Consider the following 7,226-nt stretch of genomic DNA (forward strand, 5'->3'; position numbering starts at 1 on the left):
ATGCCAATTTAATAGAAGAAATTATTTTTGCATCGATGGAGTACTTGAGTGGAGGCCCAATGTCCTTTTGTTACCTTAATACTAAACCTATAAATATATGCACATAGATCTATTTCCCCATCCTCATATATAAATATATTTGAATATGTACATGCCTATATTTAGACCTCTATAATTGCCCTTTGCCTCCTAGTTCTTTCCTCTATTTCCTTTGATTTTCCTTTTGTCCCACTCTGATGCTCAGTCTTCATTTGGTTTCAGTAATTCCTCTTGGTTACATTACCCTTGATCACACCCTACCAGGCCTCCTACATGCTCCTTGCCATACAGAAAATTTAATTAGGATAATGAATCTATTTTACATTTTTGAAAATTTTTCCTAAACTTAAACTATCTCTTGAGTTTCTGTATGAATATAAATGCCTAATAACTGTGCCCAAATTTTACCCTGTAGTTTTAATATAGTTTGTTATTTCTAGGGATATAAAAGGAAGCACCTATAGAAAAATATGAGCAAAATTTTTTTAATCTACCTTTTTAGACATTTAATGTATCTTATGCAAATAACTTGTACATTTTTCATATGTTTGCCAGTTCTTCCCCACCCCACCCCTGGGTGGTTTTTTTCTAAGTGTTATAACTTTGATTTGTTTTTACAGCAATACATTTTTTGTTTATTTAATTGGCATAGAAGAGTTTATGAAAATACCTCCCAGAGAGAGGGAGGGAGCGATTGGCAAACTAACACAGAAGGCACATGTTATTTGTGTAAAAATACAGTGGCCCTTTGTCTAAGTAATCTATGTGTGTGCATAATATTACACACATGGGTTACCGAGTGGTTATCAATGACTAAATATTTTGAGAAGTCATATATTCTAGATATGCCACCATCTTATCTATCAGGTTCATTTTTTCAGCATGTATACTACAAAACACTTAGCTTGCTGACTATTATTTATGTTAATAGCATAGGATTTCCAAGATGGCAATCCTGTTCAATATCAATGATACAAATGATACCAAAGGTTTTACATACCACACAGAATAAATTTCAAAAAGTATCTCTATTCTTTTGAAGCTCCATTTTGCCATTTGGGGTCTCAGATGAAGCTAAAAATTCAAATTTATTGGAGTGTTCTGAGTACAGCAATATAAAGTTCAGCTTTGCTTCAGGAACTGTCTTAATATGTGCCAGCAAATTGATGAAAGTTTACTATTATTCTCTAGACAGATGTTAATGATCTTATGGTGCTTAACGAAATAATGTGCACACTATCAGTAGCATGCAACCCACTTAATAAAGTAGCTCCTGATAGCATTATTAATGATCTAAGCACGCTTAGAGGGCTTCATCTCTTCAAACACATTTTTTATCATGTCTAATGCTGTTTCTACCCTGTGACTAAGTAGATAATCATGGACATTTTTATTCAGTCTGTTACTTCTTGAATTGTTCGGTGTTGCCATGGGTATAAAAAAACATCATGTAAAACACAATTCTATTCAATAAACATTTGTTTCTTTCTTCCCCTTAGAAAAACTGATTTTCAGGGGAAAATAAGACAGTTAAGCTTTAAAGGCATTGGAAATAATGGTTGTTCCAAGATCATGATTTAACTGTTATATATTAACTTCTGATAGTCTGATATAAAATAGCTGAAGCTCAATTTAGTAAATTTATTTTTCTTCCTGGGGAAATGTCACCTTAGGATGACATCATCACCATCATGAGGTATTTCAACTGACATCTTCTGCATTGAATCAATGATCTCTAAATATATATATGTATATATTACAATTGTATATCCGGACCATGTTGCTGATTGTTATCTTTGTTCAGGGAAGTATGGGGAAAAAATGAAGGTGCTGAAAAATGGGTGGTTTGCACAATGAATATAAAGCCAAGTAGCTTTAGATTGACATCTGAAGCTGCAAGCTTGGCTTGAAAATATTGTTGAGACCAGAGTTTGTATTTTTTTTTGGTTGCCAGCTGTATGACATATAAAACCTAAAATATCATTTTTCATTTAAAATCTAGAAACAGGGCCCCCCTAGTGTTAAAAAGTCATCATTTTTATGAAACTCACTTCACATTAATACATATTCTTTGTCTACCATGTGCCTGATTGCGTGCTAATATTAATAATAAATAAATCAGTACTTTTACTTTGAGATGCTTAGAAGCAACCATGTGCTGTTGATAACTGCCTTCAAGCTGGTCTGACTGCTGTAGACTCCATGCACATGAAAATCAGCATTGCCTGGTCCTGTGCCATCCCCATAGATGCCAATGCTTTCTTCTGTCATACAAAAGCTCTCTCTGAGTCAAAGCCAAATTGATAGTACCTAACTATGGCAACCAAACATATTTTAAAAATAGTCAGGTTCATATAACATACTGGTATGTGGAGAGTAAAAGAGTGGAATGAGCAGCATGGCAAAAATATTAGAGAGATAAAAATGACAGAAAGAATCCAATTTTAAAATTTTATAATAAATGTATAAAAATTCAGTAATAAAAGTAAACTGGCAGACAAATAGTGAAGTCAAAATAATTACAAATGTCCAGTAAACATTGGAAAATATTTTCATTTCTCTTATAGGAAACACAAATAAAATATGTATTTTACTCCATTTTATTTACCAATTATATTTAGAAATATAAAAAATTCAGTGCAGATAAAAGAATTGAGGAAAAGTAAAATTTAAAAACTATTATCCCTACTTCAGTAGAAAATGTGACATGTTTACAAATTAAAAATACATACACCCACAAGCAGATCACTGCTGAAATTCATGAGTATTTCTATATATTGCATCAATGTGTGTTTATTACTTTATAGATCCACACTCAATGTTTGTGGTAGTATCAATTATTAAAATTATGTACTAAGTTGGGAAAATCTACAGCAAAAAAACCTTAAGAGCAAAGAGGTCATTTTGAAGAGAAAACGGTGCCTGACCCAAGCCACAGTACTTTTGTCCCTTTATAGCAGACGATGAATAAAAAATACTGGAGAATAATTGAAATTTGAATTTTGATGCTGTTGAGAATATGGAAATTACCACGGAGTTCCAGAGAACAAACAAGGTTTGTAGGAAGCACAACCAAGATGTTCATTAGAAATGAGCACTGTGTACTGAGAACATGCTATCTGGAGTGGTTTCTGTCCCAGGAGAACACAACCGTGCTTGAGAAAGTCGAAGTTCAGCCCCAAAGAGTCAGACTCTCCATGAGGTAGGTTGACACAGAGACTGACAATGGTCTCAAATCTACCAACAACTGAGAAGACGATGCAGGGCCAGCAGTGTTTGTGGCTGCTGTGCATAGGACCAAGTCCAGATGGCAATCGTGCTACTCGGAATTTGCATTTTGCAAACAAAAAGATTCTGAAGGGGCATGAACACAGCTAAGTGGTAAATCAGGCAAGATGTCCCAATAAAATCCCCATAGAGCAGCCCTTTGTATCCTTGAAAAATGATATCATTGTGAAGTAAGATCCAGCCCTTGTCTCAATTGAGCTTTCAGTTTTCTTAACATATTTTCAATTTTTGTAAAATTTGACGATAAAGGTATGCTTTATCTATTGAAGAGTAAGTTAGATTCTGAAATGAATCCCGATGTAATTCCGTTCTTGTAAGGAGGAGAAGCAGGGTTTGTGGAAGTGCTGACACCGGTACTAGCTCTAGCCCTCCGCAAACAACAGCGCTAGAAGGAAGTGAGCTCAGTGGGTCTTTCTCAGGCGTGGGTATTTCACTTTTTAAAAAGTCTTATTGTGTTGATGTTCTGCATCATTTGCACTATATAAAATTTAATAAAATATTTTACCAGTCATCTGAAGAGAGGGAGAAGAGGATTATTTTTACAATTAGCTTTCAGTTTACCAAAGTCTTTAGAGATTAAAATATGTGCATGCTTGTTTTTACAAATTAATCAAGAAAGGAACAAAATTCTATCATTCCAGATTCTCCAGTAAGTGGCTGAATGTTGCTCACATTTAATATTTCCCCCCTTAATTAGGAGTTTCAGACAGTTGCTTTCTCTACTCTGTAGTTCATGGTGGGTAGATGCTATCTGCATTATTCATTATTGGAAGTGTGATATAACTTGGTGTGACTCAAAACTCTAAACGGTTCATAGGAGTAACCCCATGTCTCCCCTACAAATAATGAATTATGTAATGTGCAAATCACTTCACTGTAAAATCACTGGTTTTTGGCAAGCGAGTTAGCTATTTTTATTAAATGTTGCTCATCTGCCATATGGACTCCCACTTTCCAGTTAATTAAGAACCAAAGATGAAGAGATATTAAATCTGTAACATATCTTTCCAATTAAAAATATTTTAGGAGACCACACATATAAACTGATTTCTACAAAACTCCACACATGGAGAGCACGTGTTCCTTTCCTCGTTATACATAAAAAGACACACACTGCTGGGATGGATTATTCAGGTGGAATCACAAACTAGTGATATTGCACCAGCACTTTAAAGTACATTCTGTTTATAGTATCTGTAATTGGATATAGTTTTGTAAGTCGTTGTGAAGTACTCATAAAATTAAAGTTTTTCATAGTGTTGATTAAGAGAGTATGGATGTGTGCCTATGGTCATGTTGATGAGTCCCAACAATTCATGATTTATTCTTTTGGAAGCCCCAAACATTTCACTCCATTTCAACACCCGCTCCTTGAAGTGCACATTGTGAATGTCCGTTGTGCCAGTTTTGACTCAGGGACCCTATGTTCAACAGTGCTGTGCCCCCTGCACAATTGTTCTTATGCTTGAGCCCATTGAGAAACCCACTGTATCAATTCATTTCTTTGAAGTTCTTCATGTTCTCCAATTATCCTCTTTAGTCTTCATAACCTTTGTTCCCAGTTTGTATCTAAAATGCATATATAAAATCAGAATTCTCTCCTTTTTTCCTTATGGATTGGTTTTGAGACAGCTGTTTGATCCCAACTAAATTACCTACTTTTCTATTTATACATAGGTGTTGTGTTAGATGCCATTGAGTACACTCAGACCCATAATGCCTCAATGTATAACAGGAGCAAAATACTACCAAGTACAGTGTTATCCCCCAAATCATTGCTATTTCAGAGCCCATTGCTTTTCATCCATTGTGTCAACCATTTTGCTGAAGGTCTTCCTCGCTTGTATGGCTCTTGGCAATGAACAGCAAAGGAGGGGGAGGTACCTGACCTCCTCTGGCGTTCCTACTTCCAAGGGCCATGAACCAGGCCGGCCGCCAAGCTCCCTTCTTTCCCTGTTCTCACGGCAACTGTTCCTCCAACAGCTCTTTACTTAAACAATGGGTTAGAGAATTCAGTCAGGGGCCACACAGAACTCACAGACAATACTCGCACTTCAGAGGGTTTTTAGAGAAGTTAATACCTTCCTGTGGTGGTTATATAATCATTTGTCAATTTGAAGATTATGAGTGTAGGGGTGGAGTCTAGCCTGTCAATCAGATCATAGCTAATGAGGCCTGTGTGTAGCCATGGCCTTCTCCTCAGGAATCTGGGAATCCAGTATTTCCTCCTTAGAGGTGGGAGACTCTCTGCTCATGCCCTGGGAGACATAAGCAGCTGACAAGACACATGGACACACCCTGCCATAGGTGCTGGAGAAGCCATGCATGGACCCCTGCCAGCACTGAGATGTTTCCAACGCCACTGGATTCAGACTTTCTACCCACTAGCCTGTGATCTTCTACATAAGTTTCGTGGTTATCAAGAGGATTTTACAGATTGGTATCAGACATATGGGCTAATATCAGACTTATGGATTTGATCTGGACTGGGCTGGGCTGGTTTCTCAATGTTCAATTGCTCTTGTATATAAATCTCTTTCTTATATACATGTGTGTCCATGGATTTGTTTCTCTAGTCTACATGGACTAACACAGTCCCCACAAGTCAGGCTCAGCCAACAGTAAGGGAGCAATCATTAATCCACTGCAACACTGTTCCTCAGTCAGCAGTCAAGTGTATCTCTAGTCCTCGGTTTCTCTGTCATGTGGTCCCTTCACCTTTGCCTCCATGATCAGGAAGCCAGCATACGGTCACTCTGTCTCACGGTTCCATAGTATAAACCAGATGAAGAGACAATTCCCCATGGTCCCTGCACTGTTCCCCTGAGGCTCCACACCACACTCTCCGGTATATGTGGTCTCAGTGGCTCTGTCGTTTCAGACAGAGATCCGGGATGTGCTCTTCCAAATAGTCCTGCAATTTTTTCTCTGTGCCCAGATCGCACTCAAACACCAAGGAAGGGCTTATATGTAATTGTCTTTCAGCAGCTCCTATCCCCAATGAGAACAAAGGTGGATGCCTTAAGTCTCACGCTTTTTGTCGCTGCTGGTGGTGGTAGGTGTCCCTGGGTTGGTTCCAACCTTGATCCAATGAAACACAGATGAACACACTGCCCGGGCCTGTGCCAGCCTCTCCGTGGTTTCTATTCTGGAGTCCGTTGTTGCAGCCATGGTTCCAAGCGATCTCCTTGAGGGTTATCCTCTCCTTTGTTACCTCGCTACTTTAAACTCGTTTGTTGGTAGGTGCTATTGAGTTGGTTCTGATTCAGAGTGACTGGTCAGTGCAACAGAATGAAACCCTCATGGTTCTGTGCCATCATCCCATTTGCTCCTATGCCTGAGCCCATTGCTGCAGACATGTTGTCTAAGTCGCTCATTCAGGTCCTTTCCCTTTTTTGCCTTTACCAGGCATGATGGTCTTCTTAGAAACTGACCTGTCCTGACAGCATGTCCAAGGTATGTAAGAAGGATTGGCATCCCTGCCTCTAAGTAGCACCCTAGTCACACATCTTCCAAGACACATCGGTTTGTCCTTTTAGTAATCCATGCTACTTTCAATATTATTATTTGGCATGACCATAGAAGTGGATTGATACTTCTACTATTTTCCTATTCAATGTCTAACTTTCACCTACATATAAGGTACTTTCAATGTACCATGGCTTGGGTCAGGGAAACTTTAGTCCTCAAAGTAACATCATTGTTATTCAATAATTTAAAGAGGTCTCCTGCAGTGGATTTACCCAATTCAACAGGTCTTTTAACCACTGCTTCCATGAACATTGACTGCGGGCACAAGCAAGACAAAATCTGGGAAAACTTCAATCATTTTTCCATGTATTATAATGCTACCTATGTGTCTCTTTGAGAGTATTTGGGTCTAGTAAAGTTTAAAAATG

Source organism: Tenrec ecaudatus, chromosome 1 (genome assembly GCF_050624435.1).
Source record: "Tenrec ecaudatus isolate mTenEca1 chromosome 1, mTenEca1.hap1, whole genome shotgun sequence".
Lineage (NCBI taxonomy): Eukaryota > Metazoa > Chordata > Mammalia > Afrosoricida > Tenrecidae > Tenrec > Tenrec ecaudatus.